Source organism: Dipodomys ordii, unplaced genomic scaffold, assembly GCF_000151885.1.
Source record: "Dipodomys ordii isolate 6190 unplaced genomic scaffold, Dord_2.0 Scaffold49, whole genome shotgun sequence".
Classification (NCBI taxonomy): Eukaryota; Metazoa; Chordata; class Mammalia; order Rodentia; family Heteromyidae; genus Dipodomys; species Dipodomys ordii.
The window spans coordinates 2268965-2292156 of record NW_012267265.1 but is presented as its reverse complement, the minus strand read 5'-3'; positions in this window follow the sequence as shown (position 1 = coordinate 2292156).

The following is a 23192-nucleotide window of genomic DNA, read 5'->3' as shown; positions in this document are numbered from 1 at the left end:
TCAACATGAAATTTGGATTTGAGATCAGCAGATTGGTATGAAAAAAATATTATGAAGCCTGATGCAGTCACTCACTTTTCTAATCCCAGCCACTCAGGAGTCAGAGTTTAGGAAGACTGCAGTTCAAAGCTAGCCTTGGCAAAAGTTACCAATCTCTAAATCAATCAGTAAGTCGTGCACCCTGTGCACACCCGCAGGTGTGCTACTTTTCACCCACCAAGTAGGAGGCATAGGTCACTGGATTACAGTCTGAGGCCTGGCCCCAGCAAAAATCACAAGTCTTTACATGGAACAGCACTTAAGCAAAGAAAGTGCTGAGGACATTGTTCACATAGTAAATTACTTGCCTAGCAAGTATAAAGGCCTGGGTTCGAATCCCAGCACCACAAATAATTAATAAGTATATAATAAATATTCCATAACAAGTAAAGAGAAACCTCATTATCTTTCTAGTTTGGTAATCAATTTAAGGTTTTGGGGCCAATGTTTGACCACTTACCCAGACTCTACCTCCTTCCCACAGGCTGGGAAATGGTCATCACCACTCTACACCTAGTAATGATCCCTGCTTACTGAGGTTGGTAGAACCACCCCACCAGCATGGAACATCACCCAGTGGAGATGTCCCACCAGCTCTGTACAACTTTTATCTTAAACTACTTTCATTTGGTCACTGTGTAATGATAGCTTAACTAGATACTTAAAAAGAAGGTCCTATAAAATAATCTCTGAAATGTATTCCAATTCTGAGTGTTAATCAATACAATAAAAAGAAAAGGCTTACATTAAGACTGAAACAAGAAGGCAAACAAACCCAGTTATCCTGCCGACGATGATCATGCTTAAGATCAGGTCGTGACTTAGAGTTATTTCTTCTTCTCTTTCTCAACATCTCAGACTTAGAAGTCCTCTTATGCCATCTTTGAATTGCTCTGTTAAATACTTTCAATATCGTTTAACTTTATTACCATGGGGTAGGACAATAAACAGCCTTCATTGCAAAGGTTATCTTCAAATTCCCACAGCAGTTAGTAAAGTTTCATTATTCTCGGGCATAATCCGATGAGAAGATTAGATCACAAAAAATAATGTTTTTCCCAGGCAGCATAAAGCAGGTGAAGTGAGAAACCTGAAATCCCCAGGCTCACGTGCGGGAGTTACAGGCAGCTCAAAGAGAAGCAATTTTATTTACTCGCACTTGCCTATAGAAGTCACTTCCCCAAACTGAACCATAAAGGCATCTCATCATTTTATTAAGACCCAGATTTTAAATACTTGATCTTACATAAACGGTCTTTGTTCTTTTATCAGTAATATGTTTTTTATTAAATCCCAGTAGGAAGGCTTGATGATCTTAGAAGATCGAGACAGAATTATGTAGCTGGGCCACAGGTGGCTCACTCCTATAATCCTCGTTATTCTAGAGACAGAGATTGGAAGATTGTGATTCAGAGTCAGCCTGGACAGGAAAGTTTGTGAGACTCTCCAATCAATGGCCAAAAAGCTGGAAGTAGAGTTGTGGCTCAAATTAAGCCACAAAAGCTAAGGAGCAGTACCCAGGCCCTGAGTTCAAGCCCTAGTGTCACTGCGTACACATGCACACACACATACACACACAAATATTTTGGCTACACTGGATCTGATTGATGACTGAAGGATTGCCGATGAATTCAGTAGCATAAATTTTCCACATAGGGTGTTGCATACAAGGAAGAAATTTAGACATCTCAAAGCCACTAAATAGAACTTCATGCCCTTGGGGTACAGGGAAGTGATCTGTAAAGGAAAGAATGGAAGGATGCTGAAATCATGAGGAAAAGCAATACAGTGCCTTGCCTATCTGCTGATCTATCTACCATCCATTCATCTGTCCTCATCTTGAGGCAGAGGGAGCATCTGAAAACACATATCTGATTATTTTCATTCTTCTTCTTGAAGTTTATAATGGCTTACCATAGCCCTTAGGAAGTTGTATAAAATCCCAAGTGCACCCAGAAACATAATGTATGGCTGGACATTGTATGGTATAGCATCAAGTTATTACCCCACTGCTCTCTCCAGGATGAATTACATATTATCTTGGGTTAAACTATGATCCTTCTATGTGTCATATATTGGAGTACTACCTCCTTGAGAATATGACCTTATTTGGAAAGATAGTTATTATAAATGTACTTAGTTAAGATGAGCTCCTGCTAGAGTAAAGGGTGGGCGAGGGTGCTAATCCAATATGACTAGTACCCTTAAAAGGAAGTATTTGAGCATATACATATACTTGGAGAACCTCATGTGAAGATAATGGTAGACTGTGGCGATGCCTCTAACATCCAGAGAACACCAATGATGTCCAGCCAATCATCAGAAGCTAAGGGAGAGGCACAGAACAAATTCTTTCTTGGATTGCAAAAGAAATCAACCTGGCTGACACCTTGATCTTGAACCTGAAGCTTCCAGAACTGAGAGATAATAAATGTCTGTTGTCTAAGACATCAGTCTAGATACTTCATCACAGCAGCCCTGAGAAAACTAATACACAGCTTCCCAACAGTCTGCACAGACCTTCGCCCATGATGTTCCTTTTGTCTAAAAAATTAACTTCTTTCTTGTTTCCCTAGCCACGCCATGAGTAAGTATGGCTTTAAAGAGCATTTCCTCAGGAAAGAGACTTCCTTTAACCTCTCTAACTGGACAAAGCCTCTCTAACCCCCATCTATTTAATAAATTCTACAAGTTTCTGAACTTCATCACAATTCTATGCTCTTCCAAATTATACCATGACTTACTTAATGCTAATCTTCTGTGTTTGGCTATAAGCATGAGTTGTCTCTCTGCCTCTTTCATGGTTGTCTTATCTATGCCTGGACCAATGGCCAACACGTAATTCATGCATATGAGTCATTTGTCTTCTTGCTTCCTTGATTTTAACTGGCACTCCTCTTTCCCAAATGTTATTTCAAAGATTCCACATCTTTAATAATAATTTCTACCAAATATTTTCTACCCTCATGTATATATTCATGTGCCTAAAGGCAGCCTCATATTTCTATAATTCGTTTGTTGCATACCTAACATTTTCATCCCACCCCACATCTGTATAAGCAATAACATTTATAAATGTACTAGTCTCCAGGAATGCTTTTGATTTGGGTTCTATATTACCGAAAAGAATCTCAATTATTTGGCAAGCTAACATCCTCATAAGATTGTATCTGTCCAGCAAGGCAGATGAGGGAAAGTCATGTGAAAGAACACTACCAGAGTGAAGCAAACCCTCTTTTAACTTGGGTTGTCTGCTGTGAAAAGATTTTTGCTGGGTGCCAGTAGCTCACACCCATCTGAGGATTGAAGTTTGTAGCCAGCCTTGCCAAGAAAGTCCATGTGAATTTTATCTCCAATTAACTACCAAGAAGCTGGAAGCAGAGCTGTGGCTCATGTGGTAGAGAGCTAGCTTTCAGTAAAAAAGCTAAGGGAGAGTGCTTGTGCCTGAACTCAACCATAACACTAGTGCTCATGCGCTCACTTGCACACACACATGCTTTTATGATGTATTTAAGCAAAAAGGTTGATGAAAATTATATAGAATCTATGGAATAGTGAAAAATAATTTTAAAACTTCTGTATTTATCTATTTCTATTTTATAGAAGGAAAGAAAGATGAATGGTTCTAGTTAAATAATTTCTACCTTTCAGATCAATTCTTATTCTCACTTATGAGTCCTAACAAATTGTACTCATTTCAGAGAATCTGCTTAAATAGATAAAGAAATATCTTGTAATGAAGCTCTTATGAATGTGTTTGCTGAGTGGAAAACTATTATGTATTCTGGAAAGAAATTTTGGAATAAATATGAACTTAACAGAAATTCTCTTAAGGCAATAATTGTTATAGATGCTGTATTTCAATGCATAGTGTCTGCAGACCAATTCTGCTGGTAACAGACGAATAGTTTTATAGTAACACATGCTATACTAAGTCTACGATTCTTGGACACTGAATGACCTAAATTCATCTAGTTACTTATTTAATAAATATTTCTTGAGCATTTATTCTATGTCAACTATCATGAATACTGCTAGGACAAAGATAATAGAACAATAGTCACAGAATAGGATATTCTTTTTGTGTGTAGGACTTGAACCCAGGGCCTGGGTAATGTCCATTAGGATTTTCACTCAAGGCTAGTACTCTGTCACTTGAGCAACACCTCCATTTCTTGTTTTTTAATAGTTAATTGGACATAAGAGTCTCTCAGATTTTTTTGACAGTCATGGGGCTTGAATCTAGGGCCTGGGCACAATCTTTGAGCCTCTTTTGCTCAAAGTTAGTGCTCTACCACTTGAACCACAGATCCACTTCTAGCTTTTTCTTGTAATTTACTGGAGATAAAAGTCTCATGGACTTTTCTGCCCAGGCTGGCTTCAAACCACAATCCTCAGATCTCAGCATCCTGAGTAGCTAGGATTACAGGCATGAGTCACTGATGCACACTCAATGCTTAGATTCTTACATGTACATTATACTACTTCACAATATAGCATAACCCAGTACTTCACAATATAGCATAACCCAAGGACAAAAGTTCTTTTCTTAAATCTATAAAATCCATGCTGACCTTTTGATAAGGAAAGATAACGTAAAAAGTGAGTTTGAGAAAGAGGATTTAATTCCACAGCAATAACAGAAATGTGTTTAGTAATCTTTTCTTTTAATGAGTTTATGAACCATTTCACATAAGCTCCCCAAGTTCAAAAGTCAGGATTATAATGATTTTTGGCTTAGATTCAAGTGAGCTAAAGAAAATAGAACAAGAGACAAAGATATCAAAAAACTCAAAGATATGTGGGAGGGTGGGGATATTCATTTACACACACACACAAATAGTATTCAAAGTGGATCAGAAGTTTTGAGGTAAGAAAGAAAGCCAATCAGACTTTCATTAAATAAAGCAAAAGAAAATGTTTAGACGTATTTTTTGATATGCAAGAATCCAAAGATTTCCTGTGCCTCTCTACAAACATTGACCTCAAACTTTGAGGCAAAGAAAAGAAAATTATTTTTCAAGAATCCAAGAAGGGGCTGGGGATATGGATCCGTGGCATTGTGTTTGCCTAAAATGAGTGAAGCCTTTTTTTCAATCCCTAGGGCAGCAGTAAAAAAAAAAATCCAAAGAGAAGGAAGCATACAAATGTAACTATTAGTCAATTTAAATTTTTGAAAATAATGCTAAGGCCACCCCAAAGCAGGAGAATAATTTTCACCCATCTCATTCCCAAGCCTAAGTATTCTCAGACATGTCTTTTGGTGTGAGCATCTTTTACATTAATTTAACACCCCTGAGTCTCTGTCTCTCTGTCTCCTTTCCTTATCTATTTATGGAAGAGTAAAAGTAACTTATCCTAATGAGTGATGCTGACAGTAGCAGGGAAGCTTTCCGGATGTCTGCTGTCCTGTGTCTCAGATGGAGTCTGCACATTGAGAAGGGGAGATCTCTCCTGTTCTGATGCCAAGGATGCTGAAGAGATGGCCTGGATTCGGCATCAGGAAGCCAGCTTGTGCTCAGATACAAGTCATTCTCTATTTTTATCAGCATTTAAGGTCATTTTTGGTCTCTCTACTGACTCTTATTTTTTTAATTATTCTGAGCTGAATGGAAAAGCAGTATATTTTTTGTTAGGCCCTTTCAAAGACTCTAAAGCTGTTCAGCAATAGATACTGAAAGCTGGAAAATAGAATACAAAGGGGGGAAATGCTTCTTTGGGGGAAATAAATGACTAGAATTGGATAGAGGTAGTTTATAAGAATTATTTTCATCCAATTTTTCATCCCAAACATTATTAATGTAGTCCAACTTGGCCAAATCCAATATGGCCCACAAATAAATGGAAATGCTTACAGCTAAACTGTAAAAGAGCAGAATAGTGTTAAGAAGATGGCTTCTAGCCCAGTTCTGCAGGCAGGAGAAGAATTGTTACTTCACAGGAATGAAGTGAGTGGAGACAATTCTAAGTTACAGAGGAGAACCTTCTAGGTAGTGACAGGGATTTTATTTTCTAGCCTTTCTATCTTTTATCTTCCTTGCTTCCTTTATCTATTCATCACTAGAATGAATTATACAGGGTTTGGCAGCCATGAAAATATGCCCAGGTCCTACAGCAGAGAAATGTAATTGACCAAAATCTCCAGCTTAGGAATCTATCTAGGTTTTGTTTCCAGGCTGCCCCTCTGTGACACTAAGACCCCATTGCAGGGGTGCACCAGCTTTTTGTTGGCTGGCTTGATCTGCAGGGATGACTTTGCCTAAAACATGCAGCTCTGTCCAACCTATTTTCTGTATCCTTCAACCTGAATCAAACATACATCATAGTCAAATGGTTCTCCCAGTCTTCTCCCTATTGTCTTTTATAGAAGCATCTTAAAAAAACCCAGAACCTTTACATATTTATTGTTTCTTGGCTTCTACTTATTAGACATCACCAGGAAAAAATTACATAGAGTACAAGTAGAGTCCATTCACAGTGGAAAATAGCTAGGGTTAGATTTATGATGCTTTCTAAGATCATGAAAACGTAGTTACCTAAAGCTTTAGAATATATTTAACACAATTCTATAGGCAAAGCAGAGTAACAACTATACATGAAAGGCTGGACTTTAAGTAATGTCAGAGGATAGAACACACTTGGATTTGGCAGAACTGTTAACTCTTCAGGAATGTGAGTACTGGAGACATTATCTGAGAATAAATCACCAAGGCAACAAAAAAGACTTCCCTAAACACACTGACCATATTTTATTTAAAGGAATAAGTTTTCTTCAAATCAAATGCCTTCCTAACTCTCTGTACTCAATTACAACTTGTAAACAAGTGGAAGTACAGATTTTGTATCTGGGCTGAAGCAGACCCTAGAACAATACTACCTAATATGGTAACAAGTAGCCATATTTGACTAAATATAAAATTAAATGGTCAATGTAGCTCAGTGCATATTTAGTAGGTGTTCAATTTCCACCATCAAAAAAGTAATGTAACTAATTATTTAAAGGGTTTAAATTTAAGTATAATTTAAAATTCAGCTCCTTCTATTCATTCATTATATTCAATGTATGTAACTTGAGGGTAGGGATGGGAGGGTAAATAAGGAGGGAAAAGGAGGGAAGGAGTAACATTGATGGAGACGCATTGCACTTATCACCTGACTTATGGACTTGAAATCTCTTTGTACCAGTACTCAACAAAAAATTTAAAAAGCAAACACAATTGTAAAAAAGAAAACAGATTATCTTCTTAGTGTCTGCCCCACATTTTAAATGTTCAACAGCACTATGGAACTTGGGTTTCCTGTCTCTAACAACACAGATATAGAACATTTCCATTGTCAAAGAATGTTCTTTTAAAAGCAGCAATGTTCTACAGAAATTCCCTCAGGGAAGCACAGTTAGCCACCTTTCAAAGTAATTCTGCCATGTACAGAGAGAATGTTCTGAGGTCACTGTTGTGGGATAGCTCCTCCCTACACCTCTTAAAAAGACATAAAGACTGCTTGATGGGCAATGGGAATTTGGGGTTGGCTAAAGAGGGCTCAGTTTCAAATAGGATGAGGAAGTATCATCACCATATTTCATGGAAAGCTTTACTTAATTTGATGGGGTTTTTTAGCCATTGCCTAATGGGAGTAGCCTTACCAGGCTCTGAGTAAGTAAGAAAGAAGGCATGGGAAGAGATGCACAACCCTTTGGTTAAAGACAAGATGGAAATGAGAATCTGCATACATACTATTTTTCCTACCTAGAAAAAAACAAACAGTTTAGAAGTCCCCTGTACTTGAGGAACATCTGGCTAAAGGGCCATACAAGGCCTAGAAAAATTTCTCAGTACATGATGAAACATTACACACACACACACACACATACACACACACACATATACATACACATGATATATATGTGACATATGATATACAATATATATATATATATATATATATATCCTGTATGCTTCTCATCAGGTGCTCCAGGCTGATAATTTTGTACAGCCTATTAATTAGCTCTTAAATATCCAAATGTCCCTTGGCAGAAAAACACGTTCTCCATCTTTCATAGATAATGATACTGAGCTTCAAATGGAAGTGGAAAAGGAAGCTGAGCAGACTTTCAGAGCCACCATGGCCCTGCTCCAGGTGTGTGTAGGTTGTGAAGCCTTAAATGAATGGAGGACATCTTACAAGAAAGAAATCCTTCTACTAGAAGTAACTCTTTTAGGGAAAAATGTTTTCTCACAGACAGACCCAGCTAAGGAAAAAGCTTCCTTGCTGATATCTAACTGGTCTGGGAGATTGCTGTGATTCTGCAGACTGCTGAGCAGGCACACTGGAAAGATGCTGGACTAGAGGAGCAGAAAGGCACAGGACTGCACTTAAGAACGCATAAGTGCTTCTATAGGTCTGATGTGGCTGCATTTCCTCACACTCCAATAAGCTTAGCTGTTTCACTGGTTTCAAATCAGTTTGGTTCTGTGGTTCTCATTATTCTGCTTCACCTTTATTGAACATCTCACTGAGGATTTAGGTTAGGTTTATTTCCTGCTGCATTTCCCCTTTAAAATAGAGCAGTTCTTCCCATTAACACCATGGCCTGTGGTCTTCATTCTCCTTCTCATAAGTTTACCTCCAATCTCAGCTCTATTCTGATTATTCTTTTTGCTTCTCCCACTCACCGCAGGACTGAGGGTTCCCTGCTTCTAGAATGATAGACAGCATGGGATAATTTGCAATGAATGAAGTTACATTGTTAGTTCACTTTCCTGAGGGTTAAAAATTATTTGGCTTCCATGGCTTCATTTTAAAATTGAGAACTTTCATTAAATTAACGATTAATTCATTGAATCAGCATTTCTGATGAAATGAAAGGCCATACTCAAAAGGGCTTAAGAGAAGAGCATAATGAAAGGAATTGTTATTATTTCAATAACAAATAGCCTACCCAGGCTCATGTGCTGAAATCTTGCTTCCCATCTACTTCATTACTTTAGAATGTTCTGGAAACTTTAGGAGGCAGGGCCTAGCTGAAGAATGAACGTGACTGAGGGCCTGTCCTCGAAGGCTCTCACGTGTCTTGGGCCTTCCTATACATAACCCCTCTCCACTTCGTGGTTCCCATACCCTGAACGTTTCTGCCCCACCATGTTGTTCTACCATCAAGAAGTATTTTTCATGGGGCTGGGAATGGTGTAATGACCTGCAAAGGAGAAAATCCATAGAGGCACAGTTAAAGGTGAGAAAAGGAGTTTTATGAGATGGTCTGCAACCCTGTCCTGGGTTAGCTCAGAACTAGATAACCGCAGTCTCCAAGGGGGCAAGGTCATTTTTTCCTTTTTCCTCATTTCCACAGGCCTCTTGGTTCTTCACAGGCCTCTCTGCCCTTCTCAGGCCTTTCCGTAGGCCTCTCCACGAGCCCGGGTCCCCTCTGCCCAGGCATCCCCTTGGGCCTCCCTGCCCACCTGGGCCTCTCCAAGCCTCTCTGCCACCCAGCTCTTGGGCACTGCTCTGCTCCCAAAAGCGCATCTCTTGTTGTGTGTCTTCTGGCGTGTCTCTTTTTCTATCTCCTCTTCAGAACCCCCTGACTCCCTATATCCAGTGGCTGGCCCCTCAGGCCGCCCACTACCTGACCCCCATTGATGCCCTGACCCACCCCCAGCGGGGAGGCGGGGCATGGTCTTGAGGTCAGCATGCAGTGGGACTTCTCACAATGTGGCTTAGTGGTAGAGTGCTTGCCTAGCATGCGGGAAGCCCTGGGTTCGATTCCTTGGTACTACATAAACAGAAAAAGCCGTAAGTGGCACTGTGGCTCAAGTGTTAAAATGCTAGCCTTGAGCAAAAGAAGCTCAGGGACAGTGTTGCAACCCTGAGTTCAAGTCCCAGGACCGGGGGGGGGGGGGGGGGGGAGGGAGAGTCTTTTTCACTGCAGGCCCAAAAATAATATAGCACCAAGCTGACTATGTACCGAAACTTCTGAAATCATAAGCTTAAATAAGTGTTTCCTTCTTTAAGTTGTTCCTCTCTAGTATTTGTCAAACAAACTGATTACAATAGAACTACTTACAGAAGCAAAGGTTAGCACAAGGAAGCCAAAAAGAGAGACGTCAATAGAGGGGAACTGGTTCTCCAAAATACAATGGTCCATAAAATCTGGGAGAGCTGAAGCTAACCCCAATAGAGTTGTTACCTTTAGAGAAACATAGTTACTGTTAGACGTGGAAAGGAAGTAAAGGCAAAACAAGTATTCTTTCCTTCCCTTTCTCCTTCACATTTTCCTTTGGGGTTCTTGACTTTTGAGACTTGGTTCTCAAGGCAGGAAAGTCAGGCAAGGATAGGGGTCTGCAGAAAATTTATCTTATAAAGGCCAGTTTCTAGGTAGTCTAAGCAAGGTCAGAAAGAGCAAGAAAGAAAGTGTGATAATAGGGAGAGAGAGAGAGAGACAGAGAGTCTGACACAGAGAGAGAGAGAGACAGAGACAGGCATAGAGAGAGAGAATGAATAAGGGTAAGATGAGGAACAAACAACATTTTCTAGTAGAGAAGGAGTAAATTTGCAACAAACAATTGAGTGCCTAGGATGACTTAAGTATATGGAAAATGAAATTAGGATACAGTATAAAGAAGATTTGCCAATATAAAATATTATCTTCTTAAAATTCAACAGTGGAGGGAAGTTTATAAATATTGTGCTTAACTAGTTTATTAACATGGCTTCACTAGACCCAAAGAAAAATAGTGCCTATAAAAAATAATTTCAGTATCTTCTGAAATAAATAAAGGAAGACCAGTTATGTCAAAGTCATAAACTAAAAAATAACAAAGCAGGTCATATGGGGAAAAAATCTACTTTATCTTCTGGGCTCATTCTCCAGGGTATTTGCGCTAGCCTCCCTCACTCTTAAATAAATACTCTCCCAGGTAGAAATATGAATGATAAATGACTGTGGGCAGACATTGAAACTAGGTTTCCATGAGAAGCAAACATTAACTTGGAGCAGAATGTTCTCCTAACCACAGTGCCTGAAATCTAGTTTGTCTTCTGCTTTTGTAACATTGTACTGCTTTCTTCATTTCTTTTACATATTGGGCCATAAAGAACTGACAAGCCTACAGGAGGAGAAAAGAGGAGGAAAGTAGAGATTCTTTTAATGTGTAATATGCCAGACTTACACACTAGCTAAGATAGACCAAAAGGATAGAGAATCTTTTAGGGTAATGCTGACTGGAAATATCTATGAGGAACTACTCTTAGAAATATACAGCTCTACTTGGTTCTTAGATCATTTGCTCTCCATTTGTGATTTCCCTTTTTCTGTGTACCATGCCTGAGCCATTCCATCCTACCATCTAGAACTAAGAATAAAAAAAAAAAACCTTGAGGGGCTGGATGGTAGGAAAAATAAACAAGACCATGAGGGTAGGCTGAGAGAAAATAAGGAAAAATGTAGCTTCTATTTATGCTCCTAAGAGAGTCAGGCTACTTGAAAACAAGACGAAAGAAAGGAACAGCTACTTTCAAATACTGAACAACAGGTAACACAACCGTTATGATCAGTGATCATTGGGAGTTTAGAGGCCCAAGAAAACTGGATCAACACCCAGGTGACTTGGAAGAGAAAGAGCTTACAAAAGATCCATCAGTTGTATTGAGCAGGTACTGCCATAGTTCATGAAGACCAGGCAATGTACCTATGCGTATGAAACCACAGAGAGAAAGAGCTAGTCTGTGTGAGGTCACCTTAAGTATTTGGCTAAGAAGTAATTTGACCATTTGTTAAAGTTGAATTCCAGGAAGACAGACAATAATTTCTGAGAAAAAGGAAAACAGTTATGAGGGAATTGGAAGATGGATAGCTCCTGGGGTGAAAACTACACCAGGAATAATTTGAATTCCCTTCAGCCAGGATGAAGAAATTTTACTGAAAGAGCTAGGTGTGCAATAGATTGCAAAGGGACCCATTCCTTAAGATAAGATATAAATTTAGCTCTAGAATGAAAGGTACACATATCCAAGATAAAATAGCTTAGGAAGAAGCCTTCTGATTATAAAATTAATTCAAAGAGACTAAACGATCATAAAGTAGAATTTAAATCTCAAATGAACACAAAAAATGCCATCATTCAACAGCAGAAATTTCACAAATCTAGCAGCTAGAATAAAGGATTTTTTTAACTATATAAAAAAACAGGAAAGTGTGAAAAGTTACCAAAAGAATCTGCTAATAGTGATATATCCACAAATTACAGAGATTTAATTAGAAGAGTGGAAATTTTAAATGGTTTAAACTTATTCTACATATTCAAACATGGCAATAAAAAGTGATAATAATGATTAAAGAAATGAAACACCTACAGAAAACTAAATGGAACATCTACAGTTGAACATTAAAATGAAGTTAAACATTGAATGGAGTCATTTTATTGTAGCTTAAAGACCATAACAGACAGGTTAGTGAGCTGGGTCAACAGAAAGGAAGCATCCAAAAGAAACACAAATATTAAAAGAGAATTAAAACCTCAGTGATCTGAAGAATAACGTCAAGTAAGTTAACATACATACAACTGGAGTCTGGAGGGTAGATAGAAAAATGTATCTGAGGAATAAATGGTCAGATATTTGCTAACAACAAACATTTTAAAAAGCTCAATGATACCTAAAAAGTAAACATAACATTTTACAAAGACATCTATAACCAAATTGATGAAAAATAAACATTAAAAAGAAAAAAATAGAATTACAAGAAAAAGGACATGTATATACAGAGGAACAAAGAGAAATATACAAAGACATCCTGTCAAAATTGTACAAAAAAAGAAAATGATCAACCTAGCACCTAGTGAAAATACCATTTTTTGGAAAAGGAAAAAAAAATGATCCAGATGGTAAAAGATGAGAGAATCATCTGAATAGATTATTGGTGGAAGTAAAATGGAACTCTGAAATATTGTTTATATAAAAATAGGCTCAGGAATGGTGGTTCATGACTGTAGTGCCAGCTAGAAGGTGGAGAACAGTAGGGTCACAGCCCAAGGCCAGAATGGGCCATCTTAATGAGCTTGACAGCACAGTACCTGTGATCCTTGCTGACTTGGGAGCGTAGGTAAGAGGATCACAGTTTCAGGCTGGTCCCAAAAAGATGAAAGTTCCTATATAGAGAATAACTAAAAATTGATTGAGCACATGGCTCAAGTGGTAGAGTTCTTGCCTAGTAAGAAAAAGGCTCTGAATTCAAAACACTAGCATAGCTTCCCCTAATACATATATACGTGTATTATTATATAAACCTATTATAGATAATTATATATTTTACATACATATTTGTATATAAATGTATTACATATTATATAAACTTATATAATTTTATATGATATAATTTTATATAATATATAGTCATATATTATATAGTAAAATAGAAAAAAAACAAATAGCAAAATGATAGCATTTCATTTCAGTCCATTTCATGTAAATACACTTTACATTAATTTAAAGGCAGATTATCAAGCAGGATTATAATGAGAGCAAGTGAAGACTCAACTGGATTATTCAGTCTTCTGTTTCTTTCACAAATGTCTGATATAATCAACTTATGATTGGCTCACAGTTTGGGGAATCTTTGTCTGTGACCTGGCAAATCTATTACTTTTTAATTAGATAGAAAATCAATTAGGATATAAACTCTTGAATAACACTACTAACTAATCAGAGCTCACAGACCCTCATAAATTCTTCTATCCAACATTTGTAATTGGTATTTAATTAGATAGAAAATCAATTTGGATATGAAATACTTTGAATAACAGTATCAACTTATCAGAGCTTATAGACCCTCATAAATCTCTCCATCCAACATTGGCATATGCATTTTTGCAAGTTCATATCTCATTTTCATTATGATAGGACAAATACCATGCCATAAAAATTAGTTTCAATAAATTAAAAAGTGTCACAACCATACTACATATATTATCTTCTTAAATTAATCAGAAATTATTAACAGAAAAAAATCTAGGAAAATCCTTATATACTTGCAAATTAAACTTTTAAGTTTGGTCAGAAAAGCAATCATGGGAAAAATTAGAGAGTAGTACAAACTAAATAAAAAAATATAACAATCACACTGCAGAACCTAGCTAAAGCAGTGCTTAGAAATTATTTCCTAGTTTTAAATGACTTTACTAGAAAATATTTCAAATGAAGACCTTAAAAAGCTAAAAATAATGATAAATCAAATTTGAAGTAAATAGGATGAAGAGAATAATAAAGAATATAAATCAAAAAGAAACATGAAAAACCAATAGAGAAAAAAATCAAAGAAATCACAAAGTCCATTATCCTACAACAAAAAAATAGTAAACTTGATTAATTTCTAGCTCTTACTGATAATGGAGAGTTGTTGGGGGTTGGAGAGAAAGAAATGACCAATCTCAAAAATTAAGTAGAAGACATTATTATAAATCTTGTGGAATTAAAACAAATACTATAAAATGGGGTTTGGGGCAAAAACAACTTAGATGAAATGGGGAGATTTCTTAAAAGAAACAAATTGACTAAGGAAGAAACAGAAAATCTCAGTATTCCTAAATTTATTTAAAAATTTGAATGTAGAATATAAAATTTCCCCACTAAGAAAACCTCAGGCCCTATTGTTAGGGAATTTGTTAGTGAATTAATGAGTGTTTTCATTTTATCAGGACCAGTGGCATTATTATTCATTAGTGCATGTTTAAAATTCACCAAAACAACCAGAGAGCAAGGTGGCATATATTTTTAGAAAACAGAAAAACAAGCATTAATTCCAAAATTACTTAAGAGATTAGAATAATCACAATAGCAAAACTAAAGTAAAACATTACAAGAAAAGGAAACTGCCTATCAATGTCCTCACAAAAGTAGACAGAAATATCTTACAAAATAAAACTGAAAATGTGTAATAGGAAGTAGATGTCTGATCCAAGTGGACTTTATTATAAAAATGTAGTGTTGGTTTAACATTTGAAACTCAGTATAATTCATAGTAACAGAAAAAAGAAAAACACTGTAATATAATTATTTCAATAGTACTCATGGGTACGTTTCAATACTTAGCAATTATTTTTATGCTCTCAGAAAACTAGGAATTGAAGAAAAAGAAATTCAACTCCAAAATTGTAGCTATAGAAAACAACAGCATCTGCTGGGTGGCTGAGCTCACATATATAATCCTAGGGACACAGGTAACTGAGATCTGAGGACCTTGGTTTAAAGCCAGATCAGGCAGGAACGCCCATGAGACTCTTAACTACTAAAAAAAACTGGAAATGAAGAGGTGGTTCAAGTGGTAGAACTCTAGCTCTGAACAAAAAGCACTGAGAGACAGAGCCAGGTGCTGAGTTCAAGCCCCAGGAACATCTCCCCACCTTTTCAATTGCATTCAATTACCAAGATTCGGTGGGAAGGTAGCAATATCCAATAATGCTCCTATTCAAATTTGTGCCACAATCTTATCCAGCACAAAAGGCGACAGGGGGAAAAGGAATATAAATTTATAAAGAAAGTAACATTCTCTTTACAGACAACACAATTATGTCTATTTATAGATTTCTCAGTAGTCTGTAAAAAGCTACTACCATTTGTATTCCAATTTATTAAACTCAAAGATGCACAATATCCAGAAATTAATTTTCTTTGTAGTAGCAAACAATAATTTATAATAATTAAAATAATAACTCTTATCAAAAAATATTGAGGAATAAATGTACAGAATATGTGCAAGAATTTTTGTTGTCAGTTGTGGGGCTTGAACTCAGAGCCTGAGCATGGTCCCTGAGCCTCTTTGTTCAAGGCTAGTGCTCTACCACTTGAGCCACAGTGCCACTTTTGGTTCCTGAGTGGTTAATAGAAGAGTCTCACATGGACCTTTCTACCTGGGCTGGCTTCAAACCGTAATCCTCAGATCTCATTCTCCTGAATAGCTAGGATTGCAGGCCTGAGCTACTGGCGCCCAGGTGAGAATTTTTAAATTGCATTTGTATTATCTTCAAGTAGTTGTACAGAGGAGTTACCATTCAACAAATAAGTTTATAAGTACAATGCATCTTGACCAACACCCATTCATCATCCCCCCCCCATCCTTCCCTTCAAACCTTTCATTAATTTTCTTAATCTCCTAGGATATGCACTGAATATTATGACTGCATTCTCCTTCACACTTCCTCTCTTCATTTATGATCCTCCTCCCCTTAATCTCCTCTCCTGCACCTTTCAAATGCCAGTTTCCTGATATTCATTTTGTTGGACTATGAGTTTTGCTAACAAAACTTTGCTAAGAGAAATTAAAGAAAAGGAGACTCATATTATGTTTATAGATTGAAAGAATCAAAAGTGTGTGTGTGTGTGTGTGTATAAATGTTCTTCAAGTAGGTCTAGAACATTCTAATCATCTTGCCCTCTTCTAAGTCACCAGAGAAACTTTTCTTTTTCTTTTTTTTTTTTGGTCGGTCATGGGGCTTGAACTCTGGGCCTGGGTGCTGTCCGTCAACTCTTCAGCTCAAGGCTAGTGCTCCACCACTTGTGCCACAGTGCCACTTCCCAGAGAAACTTTTCTAAGTCTTAGATTTACTCCAACGTATCTTATGAGTGAACAAACCTAGAAATCAGGTTAAATGAAATAAGATAGATGCAGAAAGGCAAACTACTGTATGTTTTCTTTCAGATAAAGATTTTTAAAAAGACATGAAAGTAGAGGGGGGCTTTGGGGGAAAAGAAATGGGACCAGTAGGAAGTACTGATGATCAAAGTGATCAAAGTACCTTATGTACATGTATGCAAATATTATAATGAAACCTATAATTTTTATATAATTAATAATGCCAATAAAAGACAAATATGTTTGCTCCTTCAATGTCTAAAGTTTTGAGACCAGCACAGCATACGAAGTCCTCCATGGTCCAAGCTGCCCACTGCTCTTTACACAGCCAGACTGAAATGCCCATCTTAATTCCCTGGTGCAATCCTTTATTCTAAGATTCAGCTTTGATCCTGCTCCAGGAATTTTCTGATCTGCAGATGTCATGACAGACTCTTTTAAATCCTTAGTGACTATGTCAGCCCTTTCCATCCAGTATTTCCATAGTGTATTTGATCATCTCTGTTTTCACAAGACATTGGGCATTACGTGGAAGACAGAGACTGACATTGCTTATCACATTCATTTATTTCCCTGGAAGTCTTACCTGCCTGCCACAAAGAGAGAGCATTAAAATATCTTTGAATTGGGCTGGGAAGGTGACTCAGTGGTAGAGCGCTTGACTTGCATGCATGAGGCCCTGGGTTCAATTCCTCAGCACCACATAAGCAAAAAGAAAAAAAGCCGGAAATGGCTCTGTGGCTCAAGTGGTAGAGCGCTAGCCTTGAGCTGAAGAACTGAGGGACAGCACCCAGGCCCTGAGTTCAGGCCCCACGACCGGACACCCCCCAAAAAAATATCTTTGAATGAACCATTATCTGACTAACTGACCAACTGACCATCTAACTGGATGAAAGAAAATCAATGTTCCTTCAAGAATGAAACATCTCAAAGAGAATGAAATTTAAAAGAAAACAGGCTGGCTAAGAAACATATGAAAAAGAAAGACATTTCATAGCAGAAGGAATTATTAAACATTTTTTATTCTGGCTCTCTTTTTTATTTTGGCTTGTAATCTAAAGGCACTCTGAGGAAATTAGGTTTGACCACATGTGCCACAAAGTGGTTCTAGTTTCCCATAATAAGCCAAAGCAAGAATTTTCAATAATACATCATCTATAACCTCACCTACCCTTCCTCAGTCTTCAAATTCCCTTCTCCTGCCCTTTACTTTATTTCCATGCTAGATAATGAAAATATTTATAAGAACCAAGTAAAAAAAAAAAAAACCCAGTCCTGGAACACACTGGTTAGCCCAGAAAAGCTTGCTTGATCATTCACTCTACTGACAGCCTACCACTGCTGCCCTTTCCAAGAACCTGATTCTCCTGCATTTTCTTTGACCCGTACATTTGGGTGTGTGCATGTTATTTACTGATGTTTTCACTGGCATGGGTCTTCCAGATAGAAGAGTCTGAGAACTCCATAAAAACTAATTGCTTTTGGTATCTGGAAGCATTTTAAATATTTAATCATCTTAAAATACCATTTTGAAACAGAGTCTGATCTCCAGATAGCCCTGCAGAATATATGACAAAGTTAAAATGAAGGCAAGAAAACATTTGGGCGAATTCCAGACATTCCTGATTCACCCAGAGTAGGCAGAGAAGGCTGGTAAAACAGTGCCAGGCCTCAAAGCCTGCCTTCTGGTGAGCTGCTCTGCTTTTCATTCCCCAGGCATCGTCTTTGTGCTGACTTCTCCCTCCTGTCCTTCCAGCCTGCTCCCAGAAAGGACCTAGAATTTCTTCACACCAAAGCCATACCCAAAATTGTAATAAGTGCGAATAAATTTCATCTCCTGGGTATTTGCTTTCTATCAGAGGACAAAGGTCTTTGCAAGGCCATTTAGATTAAGCAAAATAAGTTTTTTCTTTCTGAACTCAAAGGAGAAAGTAAAGACTTACTACTTCATGAAGTGCAGAATAGAAAGCAGATGCTAACTGTTCTCAGGCCACATGAGAGAGGGAAGTACCTAGGGCTACTTTTAGCACAAGTCTTCTATAGTATTCTACACATAGGATTTGTGCTCTCACACATTTTGAGGGAGGTTGGCACACTAAAATATAGTATCACTCTTAGATCCTGACTTTTCTTCACCTTACTATCTCTGATAATTGGCTTCTATCCCTCCTTGAATATGATGTTTTTTTCTTTCCTTCCTGAGGGTGCCAGCAGTCCCTTGCTGTGTTTTTAAATTTTCCTTTCTGTCTTTCCAGCTCAGCTTGTCAAATACCCTTAAATTTTATTGTTATCTCCTACATTATTGGCTGTCCACTCAGTCACTCAGTGACCAATGTCTAAAAGTAGAATAATTTGAATGTATATTGAATTAACTGTATTCAATAAATCTTAGGAATACCGCAAGGAAAACCACAGGAAGTACAATCTAATTTCCAAGACCTCAGGTTTTAGCAGTCTTTTGACAGCTACTGTTGCTCTGTTTATTATTTAGTAAATGATATTAACTATGCACCCCCCCATGTAACAGGTGAGCTCCTGGAAATGGGGTGGCTTGGCTGAATACTAGAGCTAGTCAACTTACCCTTCCAAGAGCACCCCAGGCCTCTTATAAATAAAATTATAATCAAAGAAAAGTAAGGCTGATTATATTTCGATTTAGAATAGGGATTGTCAATTTTCTCCTTGGTTCAGGTGAAGAATGATAAAATGAAGAAAATAATGGGGAATTATGATAAACTTTCAAGAGAGAAAACATTTTAAAGCCAACACAGTATATCTTCATTTGTGAAGCTAGGACTGAGCTTGGGTGGAGGGAGGTAAGTGTGGAGAAAATGGCTGATCACATACAGGTGACCTGGAACGTCCACTGTGTACCTAAACCACGTGGCCAGGTGAGTGACACCAGAAAAGACAAAAAGCAAATGTTACAAGAGTTAGTTTGCTTATTGGACCATGGATGTTCATGAGAAAGAATGTTGTTGGAAAAGTAAGAATCAACTACAAAAGCTGGGTTTAAGGAACATGCGTCACTATCAAAAGAAAAGCAATATTAAGAAGCTCAGCAAGCCTGCTCCTCAGACAACCCCTGACCTAATTCCCATGGGCTCATGTCTAATTCCCAGGTCCTTGTGTGAAACAGAGGCACCATGAGACCTGATAATTTCAACAGATACCAAGAACCCAAAGCAAGTGGAAAACAGCTCTTCTCAAAGTCTGTTTACCCAACCTGGAGTTCTCCACAACAACTAGCCTCCCTAAAATATGTGCCCAAAAGCACCCTAAAACCAAGTATCTTTTTCTGTCCCCTTGAAGATGTCTTCCTGTCATATGCAGGCATGAAATCCATTGTTTGGTACAACTAATATATGACAATAGTTTTTAAAGAAACTTCTTCCAGAGTGACTTTTCATTCTTTCCAGTACAAATCCATCTGCCATCTAGGGTTCCCAGTTTTCTCTATTCACAATGGTCCCTACTGACCGAGGGAGAAAATGGGGAGGGCGGGGGAACTTCCCAGGTGTTACATACAGTAACCAACTTTCTTCAGTTGCCTGAGATTTCTCCCATTTGGCACTAGAATTCTTGTGTTTTGGAAAACCCTTGGAGTTTGTGTAAAAATCTATTGCTCTTCCACAGAGAAGTTGAGATATGAATGCCCTCAAACTGTAGGAACATCAGAGAACAACTAGGAGAATTGAAGTTCCTGGATCCGTAATTTGTAGTCACTAGAGGTCCTGTCCATTTATCCAAAATGGCCTCTACAAATGCCGTTATTCTGTGTTTAGTATGATATAGAAAACTATACAACACTGGTCTAGGCAACTTTCTTTTTGTATAGTTGGCTGGAGGGGATGGGGTAAATAAAGTTGCAGACTTCAGAAGAAACTAAGAGACTAAGAGCCCAAAGTTTCTGCTCTCTCCCTGGTCTGGGGATTCAGCCCAATAATCCTTTATCACTGACTGATTTTGTGTGATCTCAGAGAGGAGCAGTGCCAGAGCACCTGGGCTGAGCAGAGGCGGCACTATTCTCCATAGTCAACACTGTTACAGACGGAAACGTCTTGGACAGAAGGGTGAGGAAGAGCCTCCTACAGAACAGAAGTAGAACCTGAGACAGCATCAGGACTTGGTGGAATGCAGAACAAGGGTGACAAAATTATATCATCAACTGAGTGCTTACTCATGTCAAGTACCACCACCAACTCCACATGGTTACCTCACGTGACATTCACCCAAATTCTGAAGAAACTTAAGCTTCATGGACACAAAATAACTTGCAAACATCACTCAGTGGATAATAGGAGCCCAACTCAAACACAGTCTTATGAACATTGAAATCAATGCTCTTTTCTGCTCTACTATAGAGACTTCAGCACTCTCTATAGACCCAGCAGACTAACCTGAAATGTCAACTTTGCCAGATTAGTGCAGCCATAATCATGAATGACACAGAAGAAGCTATTAATCACAAAGATCACACACTAGACAACAGTGTTTGCTAGGAGAGATATGATTGGAAGGCCATGTTTTCAGTGGGACTACAGTGGAAAAGAAAGTGGAAAGTGGGAGTGAGCAAGGGCAACTTGGGATCCATACAAGTTAGAACCCTCATCCACTTCTTTCCTTGTAACTCAGTGGCACAGGTGACTACAGAACCAATTGGTACCTAGATTTAGGACAGAAGAATGAAAGAAGGTGATCAAGCAACATGAAGAGGAGCTGTCGGTGTAGTTGTCAATTAGTGTCAGTGGGAACAAGAAGTCACTCTTGATTTTTCTATCACAACCCACATTCAGTTCAGCTTCAAGTCTTTGTGGCACTAACTTCAAAATATATCCAGAACCTGAATACTTCTTACCACCTCGGTGACAAGTCTTTCAGTTAGATTTTACCAGGAATCTCATGAATGGTCTTCCTTCAGCTTCCATAGTGCCACAATTGATTATTTGAATATTGATGAAAGTGAATACTCTAAAATAATAAACGTCCTTCTGCCTTTTGTTTAAAGCTGTCTGTTAGAAAAACTACAATACTGAAAACAAACTGCTAAGTCTTGACTGTGTTATCTTCTTAGATTTTGCTTTCTGTGTTATAACAATAGTTGGCATTTATCTGAAGATCTTACAATTTTGATATCTCCACTTCAGTGATATTGAGCATGCTAGATGTGATTCTACCATTAGAGTCTTTGCCCTTGTATTTCTTGAGTGGATTGTTCTTCCCATGAACATTCATACCCCTCACTCCCTTCAATAACAGTGTCATTGAGATCATCTTGACCACATTCAAATATCAACCTCCAAGGCCCTTACCACTGGCACTGTCTCTTTTTCTTCCAGATTTTTATTCATCTCAATATTCAATATTATTTGCATTTTACTTATTATATTTTTCTTACTCTAGAATATCAGTGTAGGAGAACATGAATCTGGAGAACAACACAAATCTGTTTAATTTGCTGTTATATCCTTAACATCTAGAACTATACATTTGGTTTGAATTCATTAATAAATCACATAATAAATGCTGGTATTCCTTCATATATGTCTCTCTTCCTACAAACTCAGGGTTCTTCTCTTGTCCCCAGATGACTCCACATACCAAAATTGGCTATAGAAATAGAACTTAATGTCATTGGACTTATGAGACAAAAATAACTATGCAGTGTTTCTACTGATATTTGTCTTAACTGTGGGGTGAGAGATATTACATTTTTCTGAGCAAAAGGGATCTTTAAAAGGAAGTGCAGATTAAGTAAGAAATTGTTTCTTGGTAAAAAAAAAACAATTTTGCTAGTTATCTCTGCATTTAATTTTTTTAATTTAATTTAATTTTATTTGTGAACATACTGTACAGAGGGGTTACAATTACATGGGTAGGATAACGTGTACATTTCTTACCAAGCATTGCAGCCTCCTCCTTTGTTTACCCTTCACATCCCTTCCCAGTCTGCATTTAATTTTATCCAGAGTGATGCTTTATCTCCTCTTAAAAGTGTTCTTTGATCTAGCTGCTTTTTTTGTGAATATAACCATCACTAAGTAATATAAATGAGAATGTGAATTTTTAAATGGACATATTTTTCTGAGAAAAATCCAATAATTACTTAAACAGCAAGGAGAGCTTCTTGTTTCTAATGCCACTTTTCAAAAAGGAAAATATAGAATTACATCATAAGGCCATTTTCTTTATATAGCATACAATGTTTCAGATAATCATTTGCAAGTTTCATAGAATTTTTCTATCGGAATTATTCAAGTATTAATTATATTTCATATCTAATAATGTATTAGAACAGTGTTGAATCAAATAACTATATATCTTCCAAACAAGGAGATGAATAATAAACCATGGTTAAGAGTAATTTAGGTACCTTCCCCCACAGTATAACCCCTGCTTTCACTGTATTTGATGTCGGTATAATTTGTGGAGGGGAAGGGGAAAAACAAGTCGTTTAAATAAGGATACAGGTGGACCTGTTGCAACAATGAGAAGTACAAGTTGTCATGTCGAAAACGAACTTTACAACTTTGGT